The sequence below is a fragment of the Anopheles maculipalpis genome, chromosome 3RL, assembly GCF_943734695.1.
Source record: "Anopheles maculipalpis chromosome 3RL, idAnoMacuDA_375_x, whole genome shotgun sequence".
Classification (NCBI taxonomy): domain Eukaryota; kingdom Metazoa; phylum Arthropoda; class Insecta; order Diptera; family Culicidae; genus Anopheles; species Anopheles maculipalpis.
Genome location: NC_064872.1, coordinates 52,820,441 through 52,843,131, shown reverse-complemented (window position 1 = coordinate 52,843,131; position 22,691 = coordinate 52,820,441). Strand labels below are relative to the sequence as shown.

At 41.8% G+C, this 22,691-nt stretch overlaps 3 protein-coding genes and 1 pseudogene across 3 annotated transcripts in view; 2 read left to right on the top strand and 2 right to left on the bottom strand.

Moving 5' to 3' along the window:
- The window catches only part of LOC126561389 (tectonin beta-propeller repeat-containing protein), a 445,867-nt gene that overhangs the window by 279,939 nt on the left and 143,237 nt on the right, over positions 1-22,691 (top strand). The window lies entirely within an intron of this gene.
- LOC126563311 (LITAF domain-containing protein-like) overlaps positions 1-22,691 on the top strand; it is a 317,379-nt gene that overhangs the window by 187,142 nt on the left and 107,546 nt on the right. The window lies entirely within an intron of this gene.
- Positions 1-22,691, bottom strand: part of LOC126562199 (protein arginine methyltransferase NDUFAF7 homolog, mitochondrial) — a 259,818-nt gene that overhangs the window by 169,972 nt on the left and 67,155 nt on the right. The window lies entirely within an intron of this gene.
- On the bottom strand, positions 999-1,781 carry LOC126560771 (uncharacterized; annotated as a pseudogene).

Sequence of the window (22,691 nt, the reverse complement as noted above, 5' to 3'; positions counted from 1 at the left end):
TTTGATCCATTTACTTTCAGCTCAATCATTAGCTTTGACGTACAAAGGCCGGAAACGCTGGCTCCTTTACCACCGGATCGACCCCGACCGGTAGCACGATTTGAAAAAATGCAGAATGTAAATAAAATTTTAAAACTACCAATTAATTGATGAGCACCATCAAAATTAACATTGGAGAACTGGAGTTTAGTGGAGGACTAAACTCACTCCTTTTCCTTTTATATGACGCATTTTCATTTCTTGGTATTACAACAACATTTTTATACATTTTATTATCCTTTTTCCTTATTTGATTTGCATGTACCATTCGTACTACTCCATTTAGACTTATTAAATATCTTAGACTACTTATCTGCTTTATTATCGCTGGAATCCATCTCACGTGTTCCTTAAAGTGGTTTTTGTAATAGACTTCTTCTTCTTCTTTACAATGATCTTGATATTACACCATTGGATTTAGTCCTCTTGACTCTTCCTTACTCGATGTTTGTCTTTCATGTCCTTTCCTAGGGTTTAATTTCGCTATTAATGTATATGTGTTGGTACTAATATACCATCATCCACTAATTTATCTAGGTTTGCTTCTACTTTTTCTATTAGAGCAACCGGGACTGAATACATAATTAGCTTCGAATCCTTCTATCGCTTCTTTATGATTATTATTTGTTAGATTCGGAAACATCTTTTTCATCTCATAAATCCATTTATCTGTATCAATTTGATTTAAATTGAAACTTTTTCTCCAATTTGGAAATAATATGTCTAATGCATCAATCCCTAGTAGAGGATTCCCTTTGTTTCCAGTTGGAATTACTGTGATTTCTAAACTGATCGTTTCACTTTTTGTGCTTACATTTATACGCATTTCACCTAACGGTGTTAAACTTTGACCTGATGCAGTAATAAAACGCAAATGTGTTTGTTCTAATTCGATATTAGCTAATTTTTTCCGGTACACATTCTCTGGTATGACTGTATTGCACGCACCGCAGTCTATCTCAAACGCAATGTCTATACCATTGATTTTTTATTGTTCCGACATCAAACTGCTGCACATTCTTACTTCGGCAACACGACGACACATGACCATATTTCTTGCAGTTGGAACACTGCCACAAACGCGCAGGACATGTCTGTGGATTATGTGATCTTCCACATCTGTAACACTTGATTTCTTGGTTATGCGCTCTGCTCTGTTGATGTAAAGATGTACTGCTTCCACGGTAGTAGTGCACTTTCGGACCGACGCTTTGTTTTGGAGCACACTTAACCAGCGTCATTTCCCTCTGTTTCTCTTTCGATGCACATGTTTCGTTTTGTTCATCAGCAGCTTCCCACGGTCTGGCTATATTTTCTGCACTCACGAATGTTAAGTCCGATTCTCGTAGAAGACGTTTTCTCAATACTTCGTCTCGAACACCAGCTACTAGTTGATCTCGCAAGCTTTCCGCTAAACAACACGTGAACTTACACTATTGTGCGAGCGCTTTTAGTTCTACTATGTACTCCGCCACGGACTGATCCTTTTGTAGACAGTTTCTGAAGTGGAAACGTTCTGCCGCTACGTTGACTTTCTGTTCCAGCTGGTCTTGTAGCTTAACGCACAGCTTCTCGTAGTTTACCGTCTTTGGCTGTTCAGGTAACACCAGCTTTGATATAAGACTGTACAGCGACGCTCCACCCAAGGTTAACAACATTATTGTTTTCTTCGATGGTTCCGACTTCGTTCACTTGGTAAAAATATCTATTCTTTCCAAGTACTCCTTGATGCTTTGACCCATGACAAATGGTTCGATTTCACCGATTAACGACATGACTAATCATTTGACTTTTACGTTCGCTTTATCCTCGTCGCCCACTGTTATGGAGTTAGATGTTGCTCCATCAAGTGCTGTTTTAAGACTGTCTGATTTATTCTCCTTCTTACTTATACGTACATGTACTTACATCTAACGCTTACACTAGACACTTACATACTACCTATACTTACGACACTACAATAACGTAAACAATGCGATGTTCATGTAGACGAAGAAATTTATTTTAATTAATTAAATCAACCAAAAATTGTATCATTCGTGATGAACAAGTAGTGGCACTGACAGCACAAATTTCCGACAAAGAATTATAAAGCTTCTTCTTTACGTTCTGTTTCGTATAGTTTCCACGAAAAAGCAAGCACATGGAATTCCCTGCTTTATTTTTTGTAGCATACCCATTTCATATCGGATACAACCCATTGTTTGAATTTTCATGAAAATTGAAACATCGATTTGTTTTATTCTCCGCTTTCACCATTGTCGTTGGCAAATAAAGGGTCATCATGGGAAAAGATTTTAACGAAACACACGTATTGCACGACATTGTGTGCGAAAGAAAATGCCCATAATCTTCGGACGTGTCCGAAAAAGCATCATTGCCGGTATGTGGGTCATGTCAGTTAGCCGACACGTACTGGGCACGCATTGTGGTTCGTCGGTGGTTCGTTAGCAATTGTCGGAACAGTTTTATTGGGCTCGTTATCGATGAAAATAAAATGTTGGTCAATACAAAGCGTTTTGCTTGCGTGTGGCGTTCTTTGGAACAAATATTGTGTTAATTACATTATTTTTATTTACTGCACATTCCTCTTGAAATAAGATGTTAAAGAAGAATGCAGTTTTCTTGTGATTATGTCTGTTTCTAAATTCTTCCAGCATTGTACAGTACCCAGAACAAAAAGCGTTGATGATGATGATGTGTTTTCCCACAACAACAAACAAAACAAACCCCCCTTTTTCGCCCAACAATACGTTGGGCGTTTGGGTGTAAGTTAAAATTAATACTCTTCATTTTGCACTTCATTTAAGAACTTTCCCACCACCGACACGAACGATCGGCTCCCGGTGTGAGAAAAACTGTTCACACCTCACTAGAACCCCTGCTGCTGGCGTTGGCTGGCTTCGAGTCTTCCACTTCAAAAGAAGCACTTAACATAAAACTCACGCTAAAGTAACCCAATTTTTGCGTCCTCTGCCACCACAGTCGTCCCTCGCTATGGAAGGGAAAAGCAAAAGGAACTGTACCCCCTGACCGGTCCCCTGAGCCGCCCAGAAGCGTAAAATGAGGCAGGCTTAATTAGATTGTTCTTCATCATCATAATCATCAGGAGCATCGCTACGTCCCGTACCCGACCACCGTCTCGGGACATCATCGGTATCATCTACGGCGCCATCATTAGGGTGGCAAGTGCTACGCTACCAAGGCTCGATGGAAATACCAACCGAATAAACCCCCCGGTGGCCGAAACTCTTTTCCTCATTGCCCACGACTGCATACGCTGAGGTGTTGTGTGCTGGCGGACGGAAGGGCGAGAAAGCAACTGCCTTCCGGTGGCTAACTTTTGCAATGGGTTTGTTTCGACAAAAGACGCAAAACTTTCCGTTTCCTTCAGCGAACCCTGCCGCTCGGCCTCACCGTGCCGAGCCGTTGCCCAAAGTGATGTGGCTATTCAGGATGAGCCTTCGAAATGGCCATTGCCGCTGGGCTGGATTTTGATATTTTTGGACAAGTTTGATTTGATAGGTCCGGTTGATTTCAGCTAGTGATAGTGAATAGGAAGTGAAACAACAAGTTTTACGTAAGAGGACACATCAAGCTCGATTGGCAACAGGATGTTTATAAAATTGGATGCTAACTTTGTCTACGAACAAAGAACTTAAGTAGCAGCGAAATATTGGAACACGTGTCAAAACGATCTCTTGAGCTTTTCTAACTTTTTCCTTTTTGTCGCGCTCGTTTGCAAGTTTTTTTTAATTTATACTCGCATTCGTTTGCAGTATAAAGTTTGTTAATGCATTCATATATTGAGGGTCATCTGGAGAATTTTTTTAAAGCAACTATGATATAATTCTTGAATAAATAAATATCTTTACGAGGCACCCAACCAGAAGGAAATTTCGATAGTTGCGATGAGTTTTAAACTCAAGTGTGTATGGAAAAACACATTTTCCAATACTCATTCCCCTGATTGATGTACTCGATTTGAAGAGTTTTCACTTTCAGTTAATATTTGCTTTAAAATGAGCTATCATGCAGTATGTTTCCAAGCTGTATAACGCCAATCTCAAGTGCCGGTAATGCTGGCAACATTTCTTAAACGGCACATTCACGGCACGGGATTGGTTTCAAACACATAAGCGTTCTACGCTTCACCCTTCTATGACTTGCGTGTAGGATAATATGAAAACATTCTCGCAACTTGATACTGAGGCGTATCGTTCTAATTAACAAGGCTGAAATTCATCCAAGCACTGGATATGGCGTATTTAAGCTGCGTGGAATCTGGTTTCTTTTCTGCTGCTTACGACCCCCCCCCCCCCCCCCCCCCCCCTTGTACAGTGTATTCTGGCACTCCGCGAAACGATTCAATTACAAAACCCAATCTCTTAAACGACACAAAACTCCGCCACTCCGAGACCGGTATAACCCAACAAGGACATACGCACACGCGAAACACGAGTCTCGCAATTGCCTTTCGCTGGCGCACCGCACACGCAGAAACACGATACGGTACAACGGATTTTACGGAACCAAGAACACTAAAATCGGAGGAAGTTGCTCTCGAGGAAAGTGATAGGATTTCACTTACCTCCTTCTTACCCTTACCCATGTGTGCCTTGTTGGTGGCGTACCGGTGAGACGAAATTGAGTCAAGTCATCGTAAGGGTTGAGTTGACAGACTGTCAAGAAGCGAGCGGGCGTCGTTCACACCCGTCATCAAGACCTTTCCAAGTAAGCGAGCACCGGTTTGATGTGATACGGTACAGGCGATAAAGGATGAGATTTTGCACACAAAACCTTACCGCGGCCAAGCCAAAGGGGCGTTCTGCCTGTGTCTGTGCATTATTATAAGGCATTTTCGTGTGCTGAATTGTGCGCGGATCATAAAATGAACGATGGCAGACTCATCGAAGAGCGCACGTGATACGGTGCAAACTTGACTAGGTAATGAGCTGTCATTTTCCATTTGGCTCGAGCTCGGGGAAATGTGCCCGCATCGAAATCGAAAACATTGCAGCAAGGGAAATGAAAAGTGATCATATTCTTCCACTATGCTGTTAATCTCGTTACTGAGTATTTAACATGATGAAACGTGCCAGCTGCATCATGCTGTAGTTCGTCAGGATCAGGATCGTCGTTGAGTAGGTATTTAAAAAGCATTAATGGAAGAGACTGTGTGGTTTGCGGCTTCATTAAATTCATCAATGCAAAGAGTTACACGTAAATTCTGATTATGATCAATTCAATGATCTGATGGAAATTTACTTCGGCTAGATTTATAATAGCAGGACTTTCTAATAACTTCCACGCATTCAAGGTCTCAGGACTCAATCTTCACATTCACGCCATTGCTACAACAACGCTGCTGATGAAATAGTACGTTGCTGAACAGGAATGGCTAAAAATCGGGGCTCAGCACATCGTTTGTGCTGGGAATCTCCCAGCAATGGATAAGCTCCATTGCCGCAACATATCCGTGCCTTCGGGCGGCAATCCAGCAACTCGCATACCATCCGGTACCTACAGTCTCAACTAAAAGTTTGCGGCAAATGATGGTCGACAGGCTTCCAGACTTCAAAGTGGCTATGGAGTCACCTTCCACGGATTGTGCGATGGATTTGAAAAAAAAAAAAAACTTCACCACCTACATACTTTCATCTGAACGACGCTCGATACTGTATTTGCTGGTGCTCAACAAGGTGCCACACGTACTGCTGTTCGACAGGATGAATCGGGCTCCACCAGCTTGCTCATTCTGCTGCCAGCCAGAGATTCTGCAGCACAAGATTGCCCTGTGCTCTAGGTTGTCTAGTGCTTGGAGCACACTGATGCAGGCTATGGAAGCCATTGTTCCAAACCACAACCTCAACTTCCCTTCCCTCCTGTGACCTTTATTTTAAGTCACATTAGCATAAATAAGAGGATTTCTATCCTACGTTTGTTTGTAGGATAGGAATCCTCTTATTCAAAAATGTATGAATGTTCAAAAATGTTACAAAAAAAAACGTATTGTCTGCTTAAGACATCAAGCTTTTTAAAAGCAACATTGTTTTTACCCTAATTTAATACTTAAAATAAAATTTGACAATACGTAGAGCCGTCAAAATAAATTAAATAAATTAATACTTAAAATATTTTTACAATCATATTACCAAATTTTAATATCTACAGACATGAACAAAATAGTAACACCACCCTGCAATCAATTAATGATCATACCGTTTCGTCATTTGATATATCCATGCCAGGACGAGGAAAAAGTGTCAGCCATTTTAAAACTTTTGATTGTTAGTTTGCGTTCTTTCAGAAATTTCCTAGTCATTGGTTGAGCATGAGCATTCTCTCACAAAAGTTATACAGAAAACGAATATAAAATCGAAGCTGGCTGACTTTAAAGTAACATAGTTTAAATAGGTAAATTGAAGAAAATTGTCAAAAGAATAAAACATAAATTAAGTTTGCTGAAAGTGCCTCCCTCTATCGTCTCATCTATCGTATTTCAGTGTGTAAAATAAGTATTATATCGTTCAAAAATGACCATAACGAAATTAAGGTTAATAAGGGGTAATGAGTAATTGGTAATCCCCTTACTTAAGCAGACATAAAATACTTTTCGATATATGCAGACAACTTGATATAAAAGTCAGATTTGAACCTTTCTCCTTCAGAGAACCCGCCATTCCAGAAGTGTGTCAGTGGGTCATCACCAAATGGAAAGCTATCAAGAAAGCAGTTTTTTTTATTCAAAAACGGACGGCCAGGCCGTATTTCTTACAATCAACTTAAAAGTTAGATACTCCTTTCATCTTTGCTGGGAGACATTTCCTTGTCCGAGCCGTGAAAGGGCACCATATCCCGCGTTTGCTCGGTTATTCCGTTGCGTATGTTCCGTCATCCTGTCGTGTTTATAGCGAGGGTCTTCTCGTGTGAGGTCACCTTATCCCGAGGTGCGTTTCCATGCTTCGTAGTCCTGATGACAGCGGAGTCCGCCTGTCCTATACGCTGGAGATGCGCGCCCAAAGCAAAATGATTAGACCTAAGCCTAGCCAACATTCGAATGAACGCACGATCACCTAAGATGCTGTGGAACCAAGGCAGTACACTTGGGGAGTGATCGAATATAGAAACCTCCCGAGCTCATCGGTGTCCCACAAACTCTGCCACCGAGCCATGCAGAGAGACTGTGGGGCACGCATGTACTCGTGAGGTAGGATAAGCCTGTCGAAAAAGGAACCTTCCGAAGCACCCTTTTTGGCCAATAAGTCTGCCTTTTCTTTGCGTCAATACCGAAATGTGCAGGCAGCCCAACAAGAGATATCCGGAATGATTTCTCAAACATTGAGCTTAAGACCTTTAATATTTCTTTTCCGAAGTAGTCCGGGCTCTTAATAACAGATTTTAATGCTTCGACAGCTCTTAAACTGTCGGAGAATATAAAATATTCGTCTGGAGGACAAGCACTTATAGTCAACAAGGCGTAAAAGATTGCGGCGAGCTCCGCTACATATATCGAGCATGGCTGGCGTAGTTGGAAATATGTCAAGAAAGCAGTTGTAGTCAAATCTTTGAAAATCTTCAAATTAGTAACAACCCTTATTACACACATTGATGACAAGGATGACAACACTGACGATAATAACAAGGATAATTAGTTTTTACACAATACAAAATAAGACGAAAAGAAACAATGTTATGAATCGTTGTATTTACTATGACTTAAAATCATCAAATTGTTCAGATTGGGAAAAATTTGGAATAGAATTTTTTTTTCAAAAACATTGATCAATTGTACGGTTTTGTTTGACTAATAGTGTAACGTGTAATGAAGTCCAGTTTATATATTATATAGTACTACTAAAAAAATCATTACACTATTCATCAGTCACTCGACTCGTTAATTTTTTACCGTTCACAAGATTCATCAAACCATCATGCCTTAAAGTGGCTATTTATGAACATAATATTTGTTCATTTTCCTCACCTCTTGAAAAAAAAGCATCTTGTTCCGAAGTTTTGCTTACCAGAAAACCCCCAGAAAGGTGATTACATTACACAGGGCACGTTTCAAAAAGCTATAATATCAGTACGTACTAACCGGCACGCAAACCACCACCACGAGGAGGAGTCAGCGAATTTTCACCAACGCTTCAAACAAACGTCAAAACCGTTTCTTCCAGTATCAAACGGTAGTGAGCAACCCCTCCTCCCCCTACTAGAGCGGTGGCATTGACGTTATTGCTACTACACCGGTGATAAACCTCGTGATCATGATTATTTTGTCGCCGTTGATGTCGGAGGCGTACATCATTTTATGATTTATGCTTTGTCATCTAGAGCACATTTACGCCATGTATCGCTATCGTGCCTCGACTGCGTGCACGATCACTCTCATCGCCCTCCGCTTTACAAAGCTCGCACGCCCATCAGCAACGGTGTAACGGAACCGAACCTCGACAAGCTGGAGCTATAAAATGGAAGAAACACTTCTTTTATCCTGTTGAAAAAGTCTCTCTCCACTTGCACACAGGCGCACCGGCGGCGTAACGAATATTCCGGGTTCACATTTTTTTTCTCCACCCGAAACCGTTGCTTCCCAGCATCCGAGACGGTACCGGCGTGCTGTGCATGAAAGAGCAGTAGGGTCGGGAGCATATGTTTACGTGGGCCTCCATGATTGATGGTTTGTGTCAGTTTGAATGTCACGATACGTCACCTTGAGTATGATCGCTCGGGCAGGGCACAGTCGGGCGAGAATGGATTATGCGGCATTACGCTGCACTTATGGCAAGCGAAGGAAACCGAACGTTCCTTTTTCGCTGGTTGGTTTCGAAGCAATCAGGCAGGAACTTCTCCAATAGGAATGGTACCACCTTCGCGGTGAAGAATTCGCCCCCAACCTGACAGGTACAATTGTGCGAGGAATCAAATAGACTACGTAGGCTGCACGAGAGAAGGCAAAAAAAAACATGTGTGCGAGAATTTACATACATTTAAGATGATGAGAAATACATCATACATGACAAACGAATTGAATTCGAAACGCACATTTTCCAAAGGGCAAACGGAGTGGAGGTTTTTTTTTTCAGTGAAATTTATTATTGAAAATGTTTCTCTGTTATTCTAACCATGATGCATTTGCTGGCTGTCTCACAGTGACGTCTTGCTTTATTTTTTTTTTTTTTTTTGTCGTGATCTTGTATGCTCAAATAATATCACCACAATGAGGCGTCATGTCCAAAATCTATTCACATACCGGTACAATGTTGTTTCAATCCAGAACTTAATCGGTTGTCATACCTATTAACTAGCTTTATTACATCAACTACTTACGTATAGGGTTTCATGTTTTCATAATGGCATTTTTAAGCATTATGAGATTAATGTTCGCATTACTGGCCCTGGCCCTGCGGCTGAAACGTGACCCCGTGCGGGGAGGAGTGAAAATTTAGAGATTAAATATGGGCATAATCATAGCCGACAGGTGACAAAATGAACACCATTTTCACGTGTGTCAGCTCACACATCAAACTAACACTGTTATCATCAGTTCAATAACTAATTAGGGTCGCGATGCGTTACAAAACATTTCATGTGTTTCGTGTTATTGTGCTGGATTTGACAGAAGCTAATTTTAGCAAACATGTGATAATGATGTGCTGATCTTTTTATCAGACTCAATGTGTTAACAGGTTGGCTGATAAGTCCCCGGTCTGACACATAGAATGCGCCGCTAGTATTAAATGCATATTATTTTTATATAGCACCAACCTTCAAATGATTCGTGTCAAAATTTGACGTCTGTATGTCAATTAGTTTGTGAGACAGAGCGTCTTTTGTCAAGCAACTTTTGGTTGCTTGACGAACGAAAAAAGAACGAAGAAGAAAAAAAGTGTTGTTCCACCAAGACAACGCACCGTGCCACAAGTCATTGAGAACGATGGCAAAAATTCATGAATTGGGCTTCGAATTGCTTCCCCACCCACCGTATTCTCCAGATCTGGCCCCCAGCGACTTTTTCTTGTTCTCAGACCTCAAAAGGATGCTCGCAGGGAAAAAAATTGGCTGCAATGAAGAGGTGGTCGCCGAAACTGAGGCCTATTTTGAGGCAAAAACGAAGGAGTGCTACCAAAATGGTATCAAAAAATTGAAAGGTCGTTATAATCGTTGTGTCGCTCTTGAAGGGAACTGTGTTGAATAATAAAAACGAATTTTGACAAAAAAATGTGTTTTTCTTTCTTAGATCGGGGACTTATCAGCCAACCTGTTACGTTGCAGTTTGTTCTAAGCCTAGCCTTAATCAAAGCTCTTTGCTACGATTTGGGATTCGAGTTATTTTCTAGTCTATTCTTCGCTCATTAAATGATGAAATAAAATTTCCAATGTTAATAATTTAAGTGTAGTTCGTAAGTATTTGTATTTTTTTTTATGCATCCAAATATCCACAAACTGTATTCTTTTCACCGCTTACTGTGTGCTAAAATAGTACGTAACAATTGACTTAATGTAGGCAGAACTTGTTCACACCCGAAGCTCTTAAATGTTGCTCATTTGTACAGCATCATCCGTCGCGATTGTTGATACTGATGCTAGACTACCGTAGTTAACCCAGCATTCATCGCGGTGTACCATCGCGTGGAAGACAAAACCCATCGCAGTTAGTTCGCGCCAGCGAAAAGATAAAATGAGCATTAATTTGCTATGCTAGAGCTCTGCGCTAGTGCCGTATTTGTCATTGTGAGTGATAATCCAAGAAAAGTGGTCCCGCTGACGAGCGAACACAGCTAAGCCTAATTTATGGTGCCTTTCCCGCAAGGATGTCTGTAGCACGCCTTCCCCGAGGTGGCGCGAAACAGGGAGCCCCACGAGTGGATAACGGATGCTCCCGGACCTCGTTGGACGTGCGACGCATTGCTAAAATTTATCTCATCCGATATGGATCAACCCGGTGATGATGCCTACCGTTACGATTAATCTCTAGCGACGCCTTCCTCGGGGCGATGAAACAGAGGCGAAAAAAGGTGATGAATTTATCACATAATTTTACACAAAATATTGTGACGTCCATAACTCTAACGATGGCGGTGATGATGGTGCTGATGATGATGAAGATGAAACCCTGCTCCCTCGATTGTCTAAGAACGCCACACTCCACCGATACTAATCGCAACCATGTAGCACCAAGGGTGCCTTCTCCTACGATAACGATCAAAGAAGAGGAGCTTTTTTGTGTGAGTCTTTTGCTATTTCAGCACCGATCCCAATCTCAAAACATGTTGGTGCTTACAAGATGGGGTAGCAGGAGAGAGCACGGGAGAAGTGGAGGAGGTGCGAGGATTTTTATTTCATTTGTTCCATGCCCTAGCTGATAAATGTCGAGTTTGAACATTTCCTTAATTCCAACACGTTAGCTACCATGACATGACCAACATGCGGACTAGCGACAGTCACTTCATGTCGCAAATAATTGCACTTCAGTCTACGGACACAAACATACAGACGCACACTAGTGCCAGCACATACACCAACACACATTTACTATATACGCTGACCCGTGCAGACGTCGATGACTGCGGTTCGAATTCGAAAGCATCCTTCGCCGAAACGTGTCCGGACGAGTAGCTTCGAACATTTCCACACAGCACGCAGCCGTAGCAGCAGCAGCAGCAGCAGCAGCATGATGCACTCCACGTGTTATCTCTTCTTTATTGCATCGATGCACTTACGACAGGATGAACAGTCTACTGCTGGTACTGCTGCTGCAAGTGTGCAACTTTCAGGCGCTCGTATCGCTCACTAGTTGTACAATAAATGCTGCGAAACACAACATCGACAACACTCCGCCTCTAAACACCACCCCGTCGACGACGTCACGTCCCTGGAACGACTTCCCCGAACGGCTAGAACGAAGAAAGTTCTGGCAGCCAACATTAAGGTTTATGTATCGACGGTCGGGGAGTACGTGTCCTGATAGTTTACTCCTGTCAGGGCTCTTAAAAACGTTAAAGTATGCACACCGTATGGGTTTATACGGCGGGAGCGATAAAACTTGGATCATCTCGAAACACTTCCCGCTCTTATCGGGGAAACATGTAATGTTATTTGTGTGCCGTCGAAGCTGCACGATGGCTGCATTATTTATGCATATCCGGACGAAAGCCTTACCCAACCGACTGAGCGTTCGCTCCGATCTGTCTGTAGTACGGGCATGATGAACGGGGTTCGTAAGCTGCATAATCTGCCCTGTGATAACGGAAGGAATTAAATCAAAAGTTGGCGTTTGTAATAGTGGATCACCGGCTCAATTCTATTACAGCGCAGGGTTGGTAACTGCCACTATATCCTGTCGATCATCGTGTTTGCAATTGTTTCACTTAGATGAGATGAAACAGGACGCACAACATTGTCCACTACTACTGGGTCAAAGTTTTTCAATATCCTAACAGCACCAGCGTCGATTTGTATCATTTGGCTGGACACTTTGCTAATCCCAAGATCAAACTTTGCGATAAGGCTATCCCACTTGACCCCTATCAAAATTCAATCACACAGAATCGATCCATCGGACGAAAACCCCACCGGGATGCCCGAACCGTACAGCTCCTGTAAAGTTGATGCAGAATCTCAAATAAAACGCTTTAATATCCATTCACTTCCACTCACTCCCCATCACTAGCCGCTCTGCTCCTGCCACATTCCAAAGAGCGAACTTCTTGGCCGCTTCCTGAACTCTGCATTCCTACACCCAGTCCACTTCTAACCCGATGCTCCACTGCTCTCAAACGTAACAACCACGAGTTGGCCTGAAGATACTTGTGTAAAATCGATACTCGACCAATGTATAAATAATGATGTTTTACCGCTGCGCTCACCTGAACCAGAATAACAATCACAAAGCGAAGGCCTCGACTACAGGGATGGAACGAGTTGAGGGATGGTAAACGACGACGAGAATTGGACAACAAAGTCTACAATGCTCAATTTCATGACTGCAAAGCTTTCATGCTGGATTCATGCATTCTGTCAAGCAAGACAATGCCGGAGGTTGAATCCATTCTTCTCGCAGCCGAGCAAAAGCGAGCGCAACTCGCGAAGGGACAATTTCCAATGGACCAAATTGTGATTTTCTTTTTAAGCTGGGCTAGCTGGGTTTTTGCGACTGTTTGTTTTGCATTTTTCGAGACCGTATATAGTACCAAAGAGAGTGCAATCCTTGTTATGGGGTTTTCGTTTCGAGATTTTCGTTTTCCTTTTTGTTTCTCAACATCGTCAACAATTTGTAACGGTCTGCGTTCTGTTACGAAGTAATATGGTCACCACAGCTTCTTTGAATGTGGGATAAGTTTCGATATCACTATTAATTCACTGCCATTATTTCGTAAGGTTTGTGTCCTATACCATTCAATCATATGTTTGGATAAGGAATGTTATCTTAAAATAGAAATTGACTGTGAATACTACAAATTGGAAAAAAGGATATTAAAAAAAAAAGATTATTTCATCACCATGATGACCACAGCAGGAATACAACTTGAATAATTTTCATAGATAATAAGAACTGTTATCGGCATTAAACTAGTGATTGAAAACTTCAAATCGCTACTAGAGACAGGCTGTAAGTACAAAATCATGACGCTATATCATGATTTTGTATCTCTCCAGGCAAACCCTAGTACCACTAAAGCAATAAACCGCCCTTCTTTACCAGAGTCCTACAATTCCCTTTTAGTAGTCGACACCTCCATGCGAGAGGACACGAAGAACATTCCAAATGATCTTCGCTGGAGGCAGCATCCCAGCGGTGTATTTAACACATGTCGCGAAGCTTTCCACAAGCTTAGACAGCCATGCTCTATATATGTAGCTGAGCTGGCTGCTATTTTTCGCGCACTGCTCATGATAAGTACGAATCCTCCGGACCAGTATTTCATATTTACTGATAGCCTCAGCGATATCGAAGCACTGTAATCCGTCGAGGCATTAAAGAGCTCTGAGTACTTTATACAGAAAATATACTGAATATTCTAAGCTCTCTGTTCAATAGAGCAACGACAGGAATGGATATCGCTTATATGGCTGCCTGCTCATTGCGGGATCCCCGGCAATGAAAACGCAGACTCCTTGGTCAAACGAGGCGCCTCCGATGGCAGCATTTTTGAGAGGTCGATTCCCCCTCACGAGTTTCTTCGCAAGGTTTGTAGCTGTAGCAACGAATACCACGACATTGACCACATCCTCTGGTCATGCGTGAAGTTCGATGCGGCTAGACCCGGACTCTTAGCAGCCGTTCGGGCATCAGGAAGATCCCCGGCGGTGCCTATGCGTGATATCCAGGGACAGAAGGACTACAAATATGCGCCGATTCTGTTTGACTTCGCAAAAGAGATGGGAATCGTCCTTAAATCCCTTCCCCTTCCCGTAGATTGCACGCACTATCGTCCTATTAGCGGATTTTGAGTTGTTATGTCCTTGCTTCTTGCGTTTTACTGGCGTCAGGGTCACCAGCGACAACAAAAGATCACTGAACCAAATGAATTAGGCTTGGAAGACGTGTAGTTGTGACTGGCGGCTTTACTGTTGGCGGAATGCGTGAGTTAGATGCTACTGTAGCTTCACAAAGTTGTAGTGGCTTTCGGACTCGTGCGTTCTGCCGATGGTGAGGCCGCCAGCCATAGCCTCCAAATGCTGGCAATTATATGGTGTGATGAACACCAAGGAGTATCCACAAGAAAAGGAGTTTTCTCGGGAGGCAGTAGTTAGTCTCCACGGCACGATGCTCCAAAGAGGCGTCAACCCCTTAGCAGACATAGAGAGGACAACTTTAGAACCATACCTGGCAGCAACAACATCCACAACCGAGCTCACCCGGGATAAGGTGCACTTGAATTGAGGGAGAAGGAAATGTCTGCCCTCAAAATAGGATATAAGTTGGATGAATTGTTAAGCTCGATATAAGATTACATTTTAAGGAATACGGCCTGGCCGTCATTACGAAATAAAAAAAAAGAACTGTTCTATGATTAGTATGATGCGGGAGTAATATGATTAAAATTTCTTTGATTTACGGATTTTCATTCATTGCATCTACAATGCAATTCACTTCACTTTAAATTTGTAGAAATGTTCACACATTATGAAAAGTTAAGTTATCTGTTGCACGCCGTCTTAGCTAAACGATCTTCTAAGGTCGTGCCGACCATCAGATGGCTTACTAGACTTGCCGACACCACCACGGCACAGGACCGTCATAATCAATTGTAAATAAATACTTAAAAAATGCAAATGCATTTGAATATTAGTTTAACAATGCCTCTTTTTATATCCGCTAAAAGACCGAAAGTAATGATTGTATTTAATTTTATAATATTTCATAGCAGGAAGGGGGAATCGAATCCCATCCGGATCATCCCCAAATAATCCGAACGCTGTCAAATCTACAATAACTCGTAAAAATAAGTCGACGAGCCTAAACGTTGGTGCATGCAACATCGGTGTAGGTCTGCAAACGGCAGAACCGGGGTTCAAATCCCATCCGGACCGTCCACCCATAGTGAGAGCTGACTATCCAAATACGTGATATTAGCAAGTCTGGTAAACCGGTCGTTAAGCCAAGAAGAAAAAGAACTCGAAGAATCTAGAAATAGTCATCCAAAAACATTCAAAATTCAACACACTTTTATTTTTTTTTTTTTCGTTAAAACGGCCAAGCCGTATTTCCTTAAAATCTAATCTTACATCTAGCTTTATAACTCATTCAACTTATATCCTATTTGGAGGGTAGACGAATAAACACTAATATTATAACATGAACATGACAAATTAACAAAATATGTGTGACTAAGATTGTGTTTTAAACTCCCTACTACTCTCCACCGTTGTTCAAATAAGTGAATTTTCTACTTTCCCTTCAAACTCCATTTGATGTTGCAACACGTCCCAAAGCATGTATCAATTTCTCCTCAAAATGTAGCAACAAAAACGACCAACAAAGTATTTATACGGTTTCGATCCTGCCGCCAGTCTATCACCGAGTAAACTAATCTAAACTTATAAATCACAACCACTCAAACTTCAACAGCATCTACCCGTCCCGATGCCAGCCGCCCATCGCCCCACCACAACCGGTGGCGTTTGATGACTACTTTGACTACCTGCAAATTGATTCCCACACGCACCGCTCGAAGACAAGGTTGCCACTGTTGTCGCTGTTGTGCCGGGAATTGAAAGTAAATATTTGGACAGAGGCAAATTTTGCCATTCTGAGCGTGCCGCAAACGCTTCTCCATTCGTCGAACGCACCGGATAGTCCTATCCGGAAGAGACCTTTCTCAGCCGAATCCAAAGACCGCAGAAGGGCAGAATGAGACGTTAGCCTTTCCTCTCCGGAGGAGAAGACCAACTTTAAAAAAGGATGAATCCACAGATTCGGTAATGGTAAGTGCGGTGCGTACCTTGCGATGCGATGAGGGTGGCGTTTTGATGATGATTTTATCTTTTATCGATAAAGCGAATCCCGACGAAATGGGCGACGAAATGGAAAAGTTTTCCCCATCGATTTCCCATCATTCCGTCTGCTTTCTTTTTTTCTTTCCAAGCGGGATGCTCATCTTTAGCTGAGCTTAACCTTTGCCACCAGAGGTCTTAGCTGCTTTGGTAGCATAATTCAAAGAATGCTCGCGTTTGAGAAGCTTGCCGTAGCCGCGTAGCATGAACTCTGACGATAGAAGAAAGACTTTTTTCTTCCTGCTGTACGCTACCCACCATCAACCAAATCTGAAAGTACTTTGTCACACTAGATCATGCCGGCCGGGGACAAAATCGTGCACGTTTGCTAAATTAAAAAGTTTTCATGTTTTCTGAAGATTGTTTTTGCAGTGAGAGTTCAGTGAGGTAGAAGGGCATCGAACACGATTTTTGTGTTTTGTTTCCAGCAAATTAATTTCCACCTTTCAATACATTAGAAAGGTTTTTATTGTTCTTGTACAAAGTTGTGTTAAATTCGACTTTTTTTCCAATATTAACTAATACGAAATTCTCCTCTTTTTGCTTCATTTGATACGATAAAACTGTAACCTAAAAAAAAAACTGCCTTTAACAATACATTAGAGTCCATTTTGGGTGCTGATTACTTACACCCAGCACCAACCGTTGCAGTGTTAATGCAGTATTTCATTGTTGTTAAAGGTATTGATCTGTGTTGCGGTTCCTTTTTCAGAATCCTTTTTTTTTTTTTGTTGTTGCTCCCGTTCCATTCACTCGTTCATTCATCCATTCATTGTATGCCTCTGGTCGATGCTGTGTGCCTTTGCCGACCTATCAATAATAAATACTTCACACATTCCTTTTGTTCCAAAACCACAATAAATTTCAATCAATTCACCATCGCACAACACATGGGCAACCTCATCCCTCTGGGGAGGAGACTGTTGGCGCTTTTCGGACCCGTTTGACTGTGAAATTTGCGACGAGTGTAAGCTGCAGTCGCAGGTGTATTGATTTCATCCCTGCCGTGTCCCAATTCGGGCTGGCGGGCTACCCACTTGACTAACCACGGAATCAACCGACGGGGCCAACCATTGAACAAACGGACCGTGCTGTTATGAGCGTTTGAATAATTAAAATAGCAGTTATTGAATGGCTGTAACATTTGACATGCTGTTGTACATGGAAGCGAGCAAACCAACAGTCGCAAATAGGCGTTTACTTTTGCTTCTGTTTAATTTCATGCGACGAAAGAATTGCTGTCGCAAGGGAAGGGAAACGTTTTGCTCAATTAGCGTTAGCGCATGGGAAGACGGTGATGATTTAATGGCTAAATAAAAAGGAACCAGATATACCTTTCGGCATTATTTTGCTGACGAAGATAACATGCTTATGGTACAGAACAGATTATTGCTTCAAGTAAAGTGAATGGACAATAGCACCGACAGTCGGCAGCTTAACGAACCCATATGGTCAACTAATCGACCCTGAACGACTCTAATCCACCTTCACTTATCCGATGTTGTCATATTTATGCAAAAACAAAGCACTCTTCCGAAGAACAGTCCTGGTTTTTGGCATTGGCCATAAATTCATCCTCTAACCATGTTACCTTCTAACCCGAGTAATACTAATTCCTTCGTATGGTTTGCCACGCCGTTCACCTTCCCCGGCGCTGCAGTTTTCGAAACTTGTGCCATCAATTTGTCATGAAAAGTGATATTTTAATCTTATCGCCTCGCCCAGCTACCGGAGCTTCCAAAACGGCGTGAGGAAGGTCGTTAGATTTGCGCCGCTGTCAGTTTACCGGCAGCTTACTCATTCACCAGATGACAAACTTTTCCAGCCGCACCATTTACATACCGAAGCGCACACCACACCGGCACACACTGGTCCCGTGGAAAACGCCGGAAGCCAAATGCGTAAGCACCGTCTGGAGGAAATGGGGGACCGATAGTAAGTGCCCCATAACTGTGGCCGTTGTTGCATTCGGCGAGGCTCCGGTGTCGCATTAAACGATACAACTTGCACACATAAATTAATAACTTACGTCAGTGTTGGCTTTAGAAAGCCCTTTCGCACTGTCAAACACCCACACCGAGCGTGCCCGTGAGCGGCCCGAGGACCTAACTCCACTAACTCAACTTTGCCGACCTATACCTAACCGGAGTGCCTAGCAGTAGCAAGTGATGCCCGCCTCCACTTCCATTCCAACCGACCGCGATTTGGTACTATCGTTCACCGTGCTGAGCGTTAGCGCTAGTGCGACCCGGCGCTAGTGAGGGCTTCCTCGTCTTGACCACAAACATGAGGTCATCCGGTCTGGCAACGGACCACAGACCCAGCAGACCATTCCGGACACTGATTCTAAGCTACTGAAGTCGCTTAGCAGCGACCACATCTTCGAGTTTTGAGAGTGATAATTAAAACTGAAACACTGCCACACAGCTCTTACGACCCGATGCTGACCACATGTGCGCTTACTACACACACACACATTCGTGTGCACGTCCCAAAGTGCCTTAATCGGATAATGCATCAGAAAGCAGTAAATGTTGATCGTTTTACTAGCACCGAGTTGAAGGTTTCGGCCGGCCAGGGGTTTAGCAACTCAAGTGATAAAACAACCATACAGTTACAGAGTTCGGACCGTCTGTCCGACCGGGACAAAACAAACGAAACTAGGATGGATGGTGGACAGGGTGGTTTTATTTTTTTGCAATAATGTGGCTCGTTCTTGGAAATCTGCAAACACACCATCCGACGCAAATTTGAAAATAATGAGAATTGATTGAAGTGAGTGAGTGAAGGAGCAGCCGAATCTACAGAATTTTATTTATGCTATTTTCATCGGAAATATTTACTATCTTAATATCCCATGACTGTAGTGTCATATCCGGAGCAAGATTAAACATCATCAAAATTGTTATTGAATGACATGAAAATACGTATAAAATCAAAATCCTTGGTATAATATTCACTAATTGCCTAAGATTCCTTAAAATTAAACTGAGAAGCAACAACCCATAAATTTGCGCAATGAATAAGGCAACACAAAAAAGGGAACTTACAGCAAAAAGTTATTTTAGCAAACACATATCTCACGTCGAAATTATGGTATGTAGGGTCAATATTGACCATCAGCAAATACTTATTAGGACGTATAACTACTACTGCTAGGGCCATTTATATGTAATCCGGGAGGACCTCGCGTAAAAATGAATCAACTCGACTTACCTAAATCAAAAGCAGGGCTAAACCTTCTAGTTCCTGCACTAAAACTAAACTCATTGTTTATTAATCGTGCTTTTCAAAGAAAAACAATTTATGCCACATACAAATAGCCATCTAAAATATGACAATCCGTCCAATGCTTCAAACATTCCAACATTTTTCCCATGCTTAAGAACTCTAATAATTGAACTGGCTTATCTAGACTAAAAGACGGTTGAACAGTCATGTGCAAAAGCAATACACAAAATGATGCTGAATTCACATAATGTACAAACACATAACACATATTTGAAATGGAAAAAGACATGGAAGAATATTAATAGTAACTCAATGAACTCGAAACAAAGAAGTCACTATTACCTTATAGTAAACGAAAAAATATTCAGCCAGGAGCTAAAGCATAAATTTGGTATGAGTGCAATTGCGAACTGCCAGAAATGCGGAACGACTGAAAATATGCAACATAAGTTCAAAGACTGTAAAGCGGGAGGAAATATTTGGAAATTATTTTGTTAAATAATTGTGGAAAAACAAATGGTTCTATCGACATTTGCACAGCTGATTAAGCCAGAGCTGGAGAATATAAATGTCATGTCTGCATTCATCAACTCTATTATGATAATTAAAATAATGAAGTTACGAATTGGAATTTTGTTGATAAGTATCATTTAAAACAAATAATATTTAACTAATAATGTTACTAGACTACATGAACTGTAAAATCCTTAGCGCTTTTGTTGTAATAAAAACTGTTTTGTAAATGTTAAAAAAAAATCTTAATCAACGTAATACTTATGGGCTAACAGGAAATTGCACCGATCCAGCGGTTCATCGATTATATTGCGGACTGTTCAAAATCAGCTTATTGGGTCTGTCACGTAAAGAAAATTGATGCGATCTAAGAGTTGTGACTTCATAGACAATAAAAGCACATTGTTCACTGAACCTCATTAACCAAAACACCTTGTAGTTGATTGTACCGATGTACATGGTTATGTTGTTCCTTGTCCAAAAAGGTTTTCTCGAGCAAAATCGAGGATTTCCAGGGAAACTTAAGTGTGACGCAGGAACAGTGTTCGAATCCCGTCTGGACCGTTCCTCCACAGAGAGAACTTCATCTATCTATCTACTTGGTATAATTAAGTCTAGTATGTAAATCAATGGCCGGTTTGACCTATTAGTCGTTAATTAAACATGAATCCGTTCAATTTCATCGATAATATTAAAGATAAACAGCTTTGTTGTACAATGTAGATTACAGCTTGGAGTTTAGTATTTGGTAAGAGAATGCAAACTAACATATTTTTATTTTATTTTTTTTTTAATAACAATTTCATATTTTCCATAGCGAGCTATTATTAACGCAGTTATAGAAAATAGGTAGATCGAAAAACCTCCTTCACATAAACGGTGATCTATTTGGTTTCATAGCTTCGTTCTTCGTTCGTTGCCACCATTCTGGAACACCACCCACCCAACCCCCTTGTTTTCATGTCGCCATGTTAATCCATTAAAGCCACATTCACCTGCATTCATCGTGCGTCGTCATGCTGATGATGATGATGAACATTGTTCTTCGTCCCATTCTGCGAACGCTCAAACCAATCCGAAGTGGGTCCAGGCGTATTTCCGGACTTCCTGGGCGCAAACGCCCAAGGCCGTCGGTTCGGATGCTTAACCAAATTTAAAACCGCGTCATTCACACACCACACTGCAAACGTCCTACGTACGCTTTGCCAGCATCCAACGAAGCGTGGTGGGATGTCTTGGTTTATGTCGGTGTTGCAGAGCTTTTTTTCCTCCTTTCCATTTTTACTTTTTGCCCACACTGTGTGCCTTTCTGGCCCCGCGGTTTCGGTCATCAGCGCCGGCTAATGATATTTACCCTCGTAACTTTTTAATGGAACTTTAAAAGCTACAACCCCGTTCGGCCCGAAGCGCTGGAAAACTGCCGACCGTGGGCTGGGCGGCACCTTCACGGGTTTTCGGGTAATTTCCGTCATTCCAGCAGGTCAAGATCATAACCGAGAACGGTGGCGCAGTATTCTTGCCGCCATTTTCACCCTATAAATCCGGAAGGGGGGAGGGGGGGGGGGGGGCTGAGATTTGGAATCGGGGTTCGTTCACATTTTCTGTGGCGTTGTCTTCCGTATCGCTTGACGGATTAGTAGTGGTTTTAATGAAATCATAATGAAATTAATGTTCCTGACGTGGCGCTCACTGGTGTAGCGCTTCAAAAGTGAGACATTCTCAAAGCGATTGTGTAACAGGATCTGTGCAACCGCTAGCTCAGAGTCTTGATTGCTTAAAGCCTCGGGGTTATGAGTTTGCTGCAAGAAATGCCATTTCGAACGTTTGAACTGAATATCATTTACAGGGAAACGCAAATGATAGCGTACGGCGGAACAACTTTAGCGAATCTCGCAAGCGCTTATGAAATCCTCGGACACTGATATAAAATACCCCAAAACTTTAGCGAATCAGCATAAATAGACACAAAATTGTACCAAATAGATACGGAAGTCGTTGCGATTGATATGGAAAATGTATATTAGCCAGTTGAAGAGTTGAAAATGTAAACAAACTGTTTTACATTACTATTTTATGAAATTACTTTGTTTTTGCGCACGAAAACCAAATGAAAACATAGAAGTTAAGCATAAACTGCTTGGTTTTTACCATGACATAACAAAAATAAAAAATCGTATCCCAAAAACATATTAAAATTTGAATTCAAGATTTGAACCGGGACGTATATACAAATGCGTTCAAACATCGTTCTGTCATGCTAGGTAAAATCCGTTTAGATACAAATCATTTTTATGTTGGTGTTCTATATCAATCGCAACGACTTCCGTATCTATTTGGTAGAATTTTGTGTCTATTTATGATGATTCGCTAAAGTTTTGGGGTATTTTATATCAGTGGTCGAGGAT